This window comes from Patagioenas fasciata, chromosome 4 (genome assembly GCF_037038585.1).
Source record: "Patagioenas fasciata isolate bPatFas1 chromosome 4, bPatFas1.hap1, whole genome shotgun sequence".
In the NCBI taxonomy this organism is placed as follows: domain Eukaryota; kingdom Metazoa; phylum Chordata; class Aves; order Columbiformes; family Columbidae; genus Patagioenas; species Patagioenas fasciata.
Window position 1 is genome coordinate 35,060,445 of NC_092523.1, and position 11,963 is coordinate 35,072,407.

Here is an 11,963-nt window from a genome sequence, read left to right on the forward strand (position 1 = left end):
TCTTGTTTGTCTCTCTTCCTTAATCTTTCAGAAGTCCCAGATGGCATGGGTTTGATAGGTGAATGTGACCTCTCGGAGTGAGCAATGAGCACGAGCAGCCTTTGCAATTTCTGGAGTACCTGTCTAAGAGGATGGGAAGTCCTGTGCTTGAGACAGCACGAGGTGGAAAGAGGAATTAGAGCTTAAAGGTGGCGTACTTGAGTTTGGCCTCACATGTAGAGGTGGGAGTTGTGGCACCTGTTTTGCTGGTATTCTGTGGCTGGGCTTTGAGAAGTCACCTCATAGAAGGGATTTTGTGAAAGTCCATCCCCCACCCTACACAGGCTCAACTGTGCTTGCCCCATTCCTGGTAGATCTCTGCTTAACTTGCAGTTGCCTTGTCCAGAAAAATCTCTTTTTGCAGAGTTTCAAGCAATAAGTCCTTATTAGTGGAATTAATCGTAAGTCCAAAAAACTTTCCCCAAGGCTTTCAACATCTACCACATGATGGCAAGCTGTGATTCCTCAGGGTCTTTGAGGGAAGCTGCTGAGTATCTAAATAAGGGTGTAGAGCATCTTGCAGGATGGCATGGTGATGGTGAAGAGCTGTGCCATTGATTGTGAAGTGCTGTACACTTTGGGCTGTCACTGGCATTGGCAGAAGTTGAGAGCACTTACCCCCTTGCAGTTTTTCAAGCTGTTGGAAGTTGAACGGATTGATTCTAAGTATGTAAAATATGTGGACACAGAGTGTCCTTCAAGTATGATTACCAGTCTGATACCAACCTGACAGATGGCAGAGCCGAGCGCCATGTATATTGGGCTGATGAGCAGTAACAGGTACAAAAATGGCTGTGTCACAGGGAAATGTGCTAACTGGCTGTTGAAAAGGACAAGCAAACAGTAGGGCTTTGCTGTGTTCTTAACTTGATGCCATAATTCCAGTTTTCATCGCAAGTCCATGTGAAACTTACAGCTTTGTCTTGCCAACCCACTGCCCAGAGGCCTGGGAATACAAGGTTAGAGCTTTGGTTAAGGCTGGAAGGAGGAAGCCCAGAGCAGTATTTGAAGTGAGGTTGAAAACTCATAATTGTTAAAATCATTGTATGTAAACTCTCTGGTCTCTGTCTCTTAGTGCACTTACCCTTCCAGTGGCCCTCTGGGTGCAGAGGCCACAAGGTTTGGTCTTCTTCAGGGAGGTTGTGTCTGTGCACGCATGTGTGCATGGGGGTGTTACAGTGAGTCTCCAGCATTCCAAGCCTTTGGCCAGCAGAGTTATGAGGCTCACAGCAGGTTTTGGTTTTTTTTCTTAGTTCTGGGGCTCATTTGGGATTATTTTTATGTTTCCTTAACATCGTCTGCTTTGGTTTTGGAAGTTGTTCCAAACTTCACAGCTAAAGTGCGGAAGTTCGTCTGTAGCATCTCCCAGCCCATTTTAAGATTATGGGCTTTTGTTTTTTAGGGAGGGACCTCCTAGGGTCACAGAAGAGCTGGGACTGGAAGGGACCCCTCGGGCACATTGGGTCCAATCCTCTGAAAGCAGATTCTTAGAGTAGGTCATCCAGGGCCCTGTCAAACCAAGTCTTGAATATTGCCAGCAAGGAAATTCTCTTCTGGGCTTCATGAATCCCTTTTTTTCCAGGCTGTCTTTGTGTTCCAGGTTCCTTGGCCTGTGGCTGGCCATCAGCAGAGAGTTATTGTTGGGGCTGGGAGCTGCAGGTGGAGAGTGACTGGAAAGGGGCTGTCTGCGGAGACATGGGCCTGGGAGAAGAGTTGTCTTCTGATGTATTTTTATGGTGGGGAAGCAGGGGTTGGGTTAGGTAGAAGAGGAAGTCCAGAGCTGCAGTTGTGCTTGGTTTGGGAAGGGGCTGCCAAACTCAGTGGAGGGCTGATACTGGATCCTTCTTCTTGGGAAGGCTTGTTTTGGGAAAGGAAGGGCTGCAAGCACTGGGGCTGAGGCTGAGCCTAAGGCTCAGGGCTGAAGAAAAGAGGAAATCTGGTCATGTAGGGCTGGAAAACATCACACAATGTAAACTAAGCAGTGGCAGTCATCTTCTCCTCTGAGGAGTATTTAGTCTGTGCACAGAGAGAGGCTCTTGTCTCTGGCTCAGCCTGGGCTTAGTTTTAAGAGTTAAGGCTAAGAGAAAGCCCAGAGGTAGGGTTGTGTCAGGGCTGGAAAACATCTTCCAAAGTAAACAGAGCTGAGTCAAGGCTTTTTCTTTTCCGAAAGCAGAGCTGCTGTTTACCTCCGCTGTGGCCTGCTCTCTCCTCACTGTTCAGATTGATGGTGGTAATTGCTGACACGTCTCTGCAGGTCTCCAGGCAAGCAGCCATGTCCTGTGTGCTGTGAGAGGCAGTGGGCTTTTCTCCTTTCATAGCAGCGGTTTGAGCTCCCTGCCCCTCACACATAGCGCTGAGGAAGCATCTTTAGAGGCCTTTACCTTCCTGCAAAATCCCGTTTTATGTCTGGCCGTGTGCGAGTGCTCCCTGACCTCAGTCCTGTGTGTCTGTCTGAGAGAGGGAACACATTTGCCCTTCATGGCAAAACATTTCAGCTTGCGTAATCACCAAGGCTCACTAAGGTGCTTACGGGGAGCCCGGCCTCCAACAGGGCTGCCAAAGTGGAGTGAGAACTGAGCTGTTTTTTCCTGTGTGTCCTGCATGATTTTGGGTGAGAGCCTACCTTCAGCAAGCCTTGCTGGTCTCTGGGGTAAGGAGCTGGTTGCCCAAGGGCTGCCTGAGTGTTTCTAGGTATGTAAATGTTCGTCTGCAAAGCAAACCTTTACTTGCCAGAAGGTTTTGCTACTCTTAGCATCAGCCATCTGAAACTTAAGAGCAGTTGACAGGGAAAGGCAGGTACCTCCTGTTTAGCCTATGTGTTAACCTTTATGTAGCTTAAAGCAAGTTACGTGGTCGCATCTCGCCTCTGGTTGTTCCACTTGAGAGTCCGTGCCAGCAAACCAATGGCCGATGCCAGCGTGCTGCTGGCCGGGTAACTCGGCACGTGTTCCGCTTGGTCCTGCGAGGAGGGCAGCTGAGCTGCAAAACCACTAACCCCTACCCTGCACCAGTAGCTGCTCAGGAGACACACACACATACCTCTGGGAACGGCGTGCATACTTGATAAATTCCCCTCTTCCCATGGCTTATATGTTTGAAGCTCTTCCAAGTGGTATCCAAGCAGGGGAGTTACTGTATGTATCCATAACACTGCTCCATCAAAGAGAATATCCACTGTGCAAAGACGGTGACGCCTCTGCGACTTGCTCAGACCAAAAGCAGTTGGCCAACTGCGAGGTGATGTAAATGCAAAGGAGGATTTCTTTGGGCTGGGACATCAGACATTTATTCTGAAATGTAGTGTTTGGTTCCGTGTGTTATCCATGCTTGCAAAATTACACAGAGTCATAAAACACCACCCAGCCTTTAATAGCACAACCACCAATTTGGTTCTGAAACACTGGAAACAAGATGACCGTCCATTAACTCTATGGGTAATATCAATTTAATCTTGTTGTGCCATTTGTGATGTGGTCAGCAGATGAGCCTGCAGAAACCTCCTGAGCGGGGCCGGGAGGAAGGTGAGGGGCAGGCCCTCCCCACCAGCACCACAGGGCTTGCAGCTGGGGCAGTTCTCTTCAGGGGAGCTCAGCTAACGAGGAGCCGTGATACCAAGGTCTCTGGCAAACTCTGATCCCCTCAGAAGGGCTATCTACAGGGCTCTGGTAGGAGAAAAGTCTTCTGGGAAGTAGCAGAACTGGAGAAGACCAATTTGCTTGGAATCTTGGTTGTCTTTAGAGATGTTTCCTGGGATGGGGGGTATTTTTGAACTTTTGTTGGTGAGGTCGCTCATACAGCCTGTCTTTCCCACCCACCACCTGGGGTCATTAGGAACTTTCTGGTGAAGGGTTAAACTACACAGCAGCACCTTCTCTGCGAGGACCCAGTGAGAGCTGTTTCTTCTATCCAGGCACCCATTTTCTCAAACTTGTAGGAACTTTTAATCTGTAGGACACATCCCTTCTTTCAGAGCTGTTTGACAGTAACTGCAGAGTTGGAAAACAGTTCAGGTCGCATGGGACCTCTGGAGGTCACCTTACACAATCCCTGCTCCAAAACTCCAAAGGTAAGTCAGGGTGCTCACAGCCTTGTTTGGTCAAATTTTAGGCATCCTCATGGCAGGAGACTGCTGCATCTCTGGGCCCTTGCTCAGCGGTTTCAAAGTATGAAGGTTGTGGGCAGACACAGTCTGACTGGGTACAGCATGACAGCACACATCTCAGATCTTTTGGAAATTAGAGGTTTAGTCCATGGAGCTCCCATGGTATTTGCCAAGGACCTGGCTGCATGAGACACTGCAGTGGTGCAGGCAGCTGCTTAAAAGGCTGACAAAAAGCAAGGAGCGTCAGTGTTTAACAGAAAGGAGATTATAGAGCACAGGGTCCTCTGGTATTTGCCAGTTTACCACAAGGGGAATCACCACCCTTTACTGTGGGCACCTTTGCCCTTGGTTATCACGAACATCCATTGCCTGGGCTTGTGTTTCTTGGGTTTTTCAAAACCACCTGGAGTCACCTTACCCTCCCTCAGAGAAGGCACCAAGGTGTAAATATTTCTGTAGCACCTGAGGAAAAAAAGAAGTCAAGTACAGGGTCTTGGGGGTTTAAAAGGTGCAAGTCTGACACATACCATGAGGGTGATGCTACGCGTTCTTCCGCACCCATCCCAAACATGAGTTTATTGAGCAGATGGTACACAACATCTCCATAGAGGGAGTGTATACCTGTGTGTCAGAGATGAATTTTCAGACTAAGCAGTTGAGGGAAGCTGGGTTAGATTGGTTTGGAGGGCGTTTGTTCCTGTGCCCAGGAAAGCAAAGCCCAGGCACGTCCATTTCTCACCCAGTTTTGCAGTAGAGTTAATAAATGAAAGTAGATTATTTTTTTCTTGGGTTTGGAAGGGGCCGAGAGCGCTGCTGGAGGACTGGTGTGAAGGCAGGATCATCCTGTTAACTGAAATAATGGAAAAAATAAGGGAATACATGAAAAGTTGAAAGAATGCCCCAAACATGTATTTATCCAGATGTGCCTATGAGTCACGTAATGTTACAACCCAGGTTCCTGCTGGGGTGCAGGGCTGCTGCTCCTGGCGTCCTCCCAGAGCCTGGCAAGATCCTTGCACACAAAGATACTCCAGTCCCATTCACAATAAAGACAGGTGAGTCAGGTCAATATTCCTCAGAACCAGGCCCTTGTTATTTTTCCCCCAGCAGGCAGTGAAAGCATCAGTTCATGGTGGTGTGTAACTCCTGGCTGTCCCACTCCCTCCCTCTCCCGCATGCATCTGACTGGGGCAAGTGACAGAGCTTGGTTTGCATCCTAACGCACCCTTGTTGAAAGAACCTGGAAGGCAGTAGTTGCATGTAACCTGCATGCCTGTTTGCCACAGGCAAAATACATTCACTCTGCACTTGCATAAATGGAAAAAAGACACATCTACAGAAGTGTGAAAACTGTCCATGCTTTGGGTTTCCTCAGGGCTCTGTGGAGTCACCGAATTTGCTGCAAGGCTTCTGCCTGGGACAGCAGAACCTGTTTTTGTCTTCAAATTGTCTCCCGTTCACCCAAGATGTGTCTCTTTCCTTTCTCTCCCACCCTGTGGCCAGCTGGGGCTTCTCCCAAGGAGGGAAGACTGGTGTTTACATGCACACTTTGCACTGGCCTCTCGCTCCTTGTTGCTGGCTCAGCCTGGCAACAGAGCCGGGAGGTGACAGTGGCACAAGGCTGTGCAGCGGTGGCCTTGGGAGGGTCTGCACAAGGGCAGGAGCTGGGACCCCCAGCTGCATCCTCAGATGCTGGGGGGAAGCGCTCCCTGCCCCTGCACCTCTCACGGCAGCATGCTGCCTGGAAATGCAGGCAGCAGGCCAGGTTAGCTTCATCCCTGTTGCCTCACGCCTGTTGGTTTTCCTCTTCTGTCTGTTAATTACTTGTGCTGATTGGGTTTCATGAGGAGGGGCCGGTGGCTGGGAGGTGCTGGCATGCGTGCAGGCGTTCATCTGGCCAGGGTGGCTGCGCTGCCTCCTTGCTGATGCTGCGGCAGAAGCAACAGCCTGATGACTTTTTCAGCGGATGCTTGGAGGAGGGTTTCCTCCTCTGTGGTAAGAGCAGCAGGTGCAGGACTTTTCTGTCAACAATAATGAAAACAGTGTTGGGGAGGAAGGAAACCATGGGGGCCACAGAAGGCGCTTTGTCCTGGACCCTGGGCTTCCTGAGGAGGTGAAGGTGGTTGCAGTAAGGCTTGGTCTGCATGAAGTTCAGTTACTTGGATGTTACAGCTCCTTGAATGAGCTTTTCTATGTGTGTGACAGCTTTTGAACAAATTGGCTAAGGAAGAGTAAGCCCTGTCTGAGTTCAGCTGGTGATAGGTAGCTGCTTTGGGCCAGTTCTGCTCTCATTTACATGCCTGTAGACTAAATAATTCATCAGCAGCTATAAGGTGTGCTGTCCCCCTGCCCACAGCTGCAGCTCCCAGCACTGCCCAGCCTCCTCGATGGGTTCATGTTTAGAGCTAATTTCAGACTAGTGTCTGAGAGTGAAACATCACTGGGAATGGCTCCTTGTTTTGTACAGGTAGGGATGGTAGAGAGTGATCACAGTTACTGTTTTTATCTTAATTTTGTAAGGGCTACTGCTTTCAGCCCCTACTGCTGTGGCTCCTCTCCAGAGGAGCCCTGATAGTCCTGCCTTCATTCCCTCCACTCCTTTGATGTACGTTTTCTCAGCTGATTTATACCCCTCATGCTACCCTTTAAACTTAGTACCTTGCCATGTGTTTTTTCCAAACTCTTTCTTAGGAGCAGGTGAACTTGTAAGACAAACCCAGGTGGCAGGCTGGGTATTTGCCAGGGTGTTGCATTATTAATCCCTTGCAATTTCTGCCCTGAAATGTGGGGGAGCAGCAGGAAAACAGGTGGGTGCTGAGGACATTTGCTTTAGCACTTGCTTTTTGCATGTGCCCGTTTAAAGATGTTCTCTGTCACAATGTTGTCAAGTTTCAGTTTCCAGTAGTATTTTTACTCTCAGGCAAATTTGGTTTTGTTTTGTGTGGGTTTCTTTTTTTTGTTTCCTTTTTTTCAAAGAACTAAAAAAAAACAAAATAAAGCCACTCAACACACTGTAACATTTCAAAAGCCACTTTTGTTTCCTGTCCCATGTGACAAGCAGCCAGAATACCTTTCTGAATGCAGATCTCTTACAGGCAAGAAAACATGGACACATAAAAAGGGCTTGTTTCTGATGCAAGTCCCCGGGGACCTGATGGATGTTAAAACATGTTTAATGCCTGTGGTGGTGGAGTCAGTCTCCTGTGCTGAGCTGCCCTTGTGGCAGCTTTACCCAGCCTTAGAAACAAATACAGGCAGGAGCCACCATCCAAGCTTGCAGGAGGTAGCGATGTTCAGATTCGGCTGCCCGCGTGTCTGCAGGGCTGCTGCAGCACCGGCCCCATCTTCTCCCGCATTCATTTTTGTTTTCCATTTTCCTTCGCCACTTGCTTTCTTTGGCTGGGTTTTAACCGTTTCACACGTGCACAGTGTGATTCCAGCAGCTGGAGCCTGCTTCACACCCCTTTCGGTCTAGTTCTTTGCTCTGTCTTCCTGGTCGCCCTCCCATGTACATCCTCCCATCAATTAGCATGGCCCCACCAACCCCTGCCACCCCAGCTCGTGATTTTTTCCAGTTAGTAAAAGAAATGGCTTGGTGCCTTCACCTTCTCATAAATAGCCTCCAGCAGTGCTCTGGGTGTCTGTAGGGGACACAGTGACATTGTCCTGTCGCTCTGCCCAAGCCTTGTCCCTCCAGTGAACAGCCATGCGACGGACAAGGATAAAGCCGTTCACATGGATTATATAAAACACGGCATGGGGCAGGCCTGAATCAGCAGTGTGGGGCTTTCCCCTGCCCCAAAACACTGCCTTGCTCCTCCCAACACTATGTGGGGAGCCCAGCTTGGGCAACCCTGTGCTGATGGGGGTATGTATGCACCCACGCAGCCATGTAGCCTATGTACCTTCACAGGATGCGGCACCCACCCTTGGGGTGCTGCGGCACCCTGCTCCGCACAGCAACATCGCCGCTGACACGAGGCAGGAGGCTTCTGCAGACAACAGAGTCTGCAGTTGGGGTTGCTCAGCCTGGGGAAGGCTCCAGGGAGACCTTATTGTGGCCTTCCAGTACCTAAAGAGGGCCTACGAGGAAGTTGGAGAGGGAATTTTTACTAATAGGACAAGGGGTAATGACTTTAAGCTGAAAGAGGGTAGATCTGTATTAGATACAAGGAAGAAAAGCTTCACCACAAGGGTGATGAGGCACTGGAACAGGCTACCCAGAGAAGCTGTGGATGCCCCATCCCTGGCAGTGTTCAAGGCCAGGTTGGATGGGGCTTTGAGCAACCTGGTCTAGTGGAAGGTGTCCCTGCCCATGGCCGGGGGTTGGAACTACATGATCTCTAAGTTCATTTCCAGCCCGAAGCATTCTATGATTCTATGGTAATACTGTTCAAGATGCTTTTCCCTGAAAGCTGTTTCCCTGAAGGTTTTCACTGCCTGGGCACATGCAGCATGACTCATCCTTTTATTTACACTTTTTGCAGCTTCCTTTTGCATTTGCTATACTTTGCTGGAGAAAATGAGATTATTCCTGTTTTGCTGGAAGGCTTTACAGTGCCATGGCATGGTACATTTTGGGAGAATATTGCTATGTCTCCACTGACTGCTGTTTGGAAACACAAGTTTCTTGGTCCTACAGATAGACTTCTTGAGCATTTTTGTTTGGCTGGTGGAGGAAAATTTAAAGAGAAAATGTAAATGATGGGCATAGGCAGAGCTGATACAAGACCTCTTCATGAGCATTTCAGAGGGCCTTTCTAAAATGAGTCAAATGTCAGTGCAATCCTCCTGAAAAAAAACAAAAAAAATACCTTTAAGATCAGCTACCTAGAGATGAACAGATCATGCCCAGCACTCCTGTGCCAGGCTGAGTGCATCCTCCCTTGGGGACTGGGATGGAGCTGAGCATCCTGGTCGCCTCCCACCGCAGCTGGGGAGCAGCAGTGCGATGCTCCCCGCTGGCACAGTGACTGGTTCATGGGAGCTGGGGGGCTGACGATGCTGTAACCGCAAATCTTCCTTTGCATGGCCCCTGTGGCCACCTCTGCTGAAGTTACCATCACTAGACCCTGTTCATCTTATGGTTTTACAGAGTTTCAGGTTCCAGATGGGGTGGAAGAGAAGCGAAACCAAAGCAGCACGAGAGACAGGAAGGGATTACATTTATGGCAAGTCCACATTTATTCACAGAAATCCGGTTAACTAGGTTCTAAAGAGTTTTACTTAAATCTGTTAAGTTTCCATCTGAATAAGGTCTTTACAAGCAGACAGATGATACTAAATCAAGTTCACTGCAGGCTTAGCTGTGGGAACAAGTTACCCCATCCCACAGATCTGCTCTGACTGTCTGTAGAAAATGCTATTTTGAGGTAAGGTAGCCCTGATGAAAGGGAAAAAATGGGAATTAGCTAAAGAAGCATCTGTCCCAGCAGGTCAGAGGTATGCTATTTTTATTTAGATGCTTTAATTAACTGAACACTATCTCCACATGTAAGCTGCTTCTCACTGTTCCAAGAGATGGAGGGCATTCAGGCCCAGGACAGCTGTATCTGTGCTTGCTTCACCAGGATCATTACCCCCCTCGCTCTGTGCATATAAACACTGCAGACCTGCCAAGCTAAAGCCATGTCCCGGCTGGGTCACTTCAGGTAAAGCCAACAGGATGTGCAGTGACTTCCCTTCCCTCAGCAGCAGTACAAACAGCCCCAGATCCCTGCTGGGAGCAGGTACCTGGGGCCAGATGCACGCTGTCCATCAGCAGCAGGGCTGGCACCCTCTAAACAAGGCTCTTTTTGGTTTTTTTGCCCATGCTAAAAGGCGTGTAGCACCAGGCCGCTTGATTGCCTTACAAAGGAAAGTCTGGGCTCGGTGGGGGTGCAACTGCCTGTTTTATTTTTGTCATCCTTTGGATGTTTCTTCATGTGCTGACTTCAAATAAGTTGTTATGAAGATAGGTTTCTAGTTTTAAAGAGCAGTGTGAGGAAAAGCAAGCTGCTGGCCATGAGCCGGGTGCCTCCAGTGGAAAGGGGAAGGCCATCAGGGATGGGGTTGGGCTCTGAAGCCCAGAAGTGGACCTGGACACTGTTGGAGATCAAGAATGGAGGAAAGTGAGGTTGAGGGTTTCTAGAAAAGCGCTACCATGGGGTCCTGGGAAGGACATCCCACTCAGCACCTCGTCCACTTTTTTGGATGAATTTGGTTGACCTGGAGAAGAGCATGGCTTGTCCCATAGAGCTACAACAGCTCTTATGGTATAACCCTAAAGACTGTGCTAAGTAACCCCCCTCCAGCTCCTCTTTAGCACAGAGCACTATTCTCCAGGACCGACACCAACAGCAGCTGAGATGCTGCTGCCCAGAGTACCTCTGCATCAAGGGTGGAGGGCCTGCATGGCCGTACCTTGATGGCCAGATGGCTGAGGCTGGTGGAAACCACTGTAGCTCACAAGCCAGCTGCATTTTTCCTAGACACCTCGCCCTGGGGCAAACCAACTGCGCTTGGCCAAAGCCTTGGTCTCCTTTCTGAATGCAATGTCTTGGTTTGAAATGATCAAGGGCTCTTTCTCGGAAGGGTAGATCATGCTCTTGGGTAGAAATCTGTGCCCAATTTATGCCCAGAATTTTATCTGCATGATGATTTTTTTTTCTATATTAGCTGAGGCCAGTTCTTATGGATTATTGGTAGAATCCAAGCTGGTGAGGACCCTACTCTTAGGAGTGTCCTCTGTCCTTCAATTTGGTCTGAAGGTCATTTACGTGTCCCTTATTCTAGCAGCAACACCTTTCACTAAGCTAAGAGTCATTTTTTCAGTCAGTCCTGTCCTTCATCTGTCAGTCTGCATGTTCCCTTATGCCTTAAAAAATACCAGTAGGTATTTTTTCTCCAGCGCTGCCCTGGAAACTCACACTTGGTACTTTCTCCACCAGGAACCACACACTGTACATCACCGCTGCTTTCCAGGATCTAGGGTGGAGCCTGACCCTCTTGTTTCCAGGCTGTTCACTTTCATGCTTAAAAATAAAATGGGATAAATAATTTATAAACCTTTTTAAAAAAATACAGATCATTCCTCTCTGGCCCTGTTTCTTTTTAAAATCCTGCTAAAATGAGTGTCTCCTGCAAATACAGGTGCATTTACTATCACAAGGGCAGCACTGCCTGAGAACATTGGGCTCAGGTCCTTTTTTGCCGCGACTAGGCAGTAGTTTTAGGGAAGTCTGACTGTATCTTCCACAGGGACTGCCTTCTCACTCCACTTTTGTGTCTCTCTGGTAGGTGTTTCTGCACTGCTTGGAGCAAAACTCATTTTGTTGGTGCTTCCTCTGACGGAGTAAATACGTGCTCAGCACAGTGGCATTGTTCTTTGGGTCTGGGTTGTTTCCAGCTGATTAATTATTACAGCCGCGTGGTAGTTTTTACAACAGGAGGACAAGGATGTGCGTCACATCACTGGCCCGAATGGACCAGTATCCTGTCTCCAGCCATGACTTGGAACAGGTATTTTGGAGAAGATTATTGGAGCCAGGGCAAGTTTAGAATTATTTTCTCCTTGGTAAATCCTCCCTTGCAGCATTTACTAATCAGCAGCTGGGAGAGTTTATGAGCTGGAGGTTGCATCTAAATGACCGTATTTAATAGTTCTGGTGGAAATGCTTTGCACAAATCTGTCTAATTCATTTTTGACCCTGTTCATGTTTTTAACCACTCGAATATCCCCTGGCAATGAGTCTCTCCAACCAGCCATATGTGTGAAAAAGTACCGCTCTTCAGCTGCTTCAGAGCAATTGCCTGATAACCATAAAACAAGCATTCTGATTTA

The 11,963-nt window shown here is 48.6% G+C and overlaps 1 protein-coding gene across 1 annotated transcript in view; it reads left to right on the plus strand.

Moving 5' to 3' along the window:
• IRF2 (interferon regulatory factor 2) overlaps positions 1-8,993 on the plus strand; it is a 51,200-nt gene extending 42,207 nt beyond the window's left edge. Inside the window, exon 10 of the mRNA XM_071807639.1 lies at positions 32-8,993. The gene's annotated coding sequence lies outside the window, so the exon portion shown is untranslated. The remainder of the gene's footprint in view (positions 1-31) is intronic.
• The last annotated feature ends 2,970 nt before the right edge of the window (positions 8,994-11,963 follow it).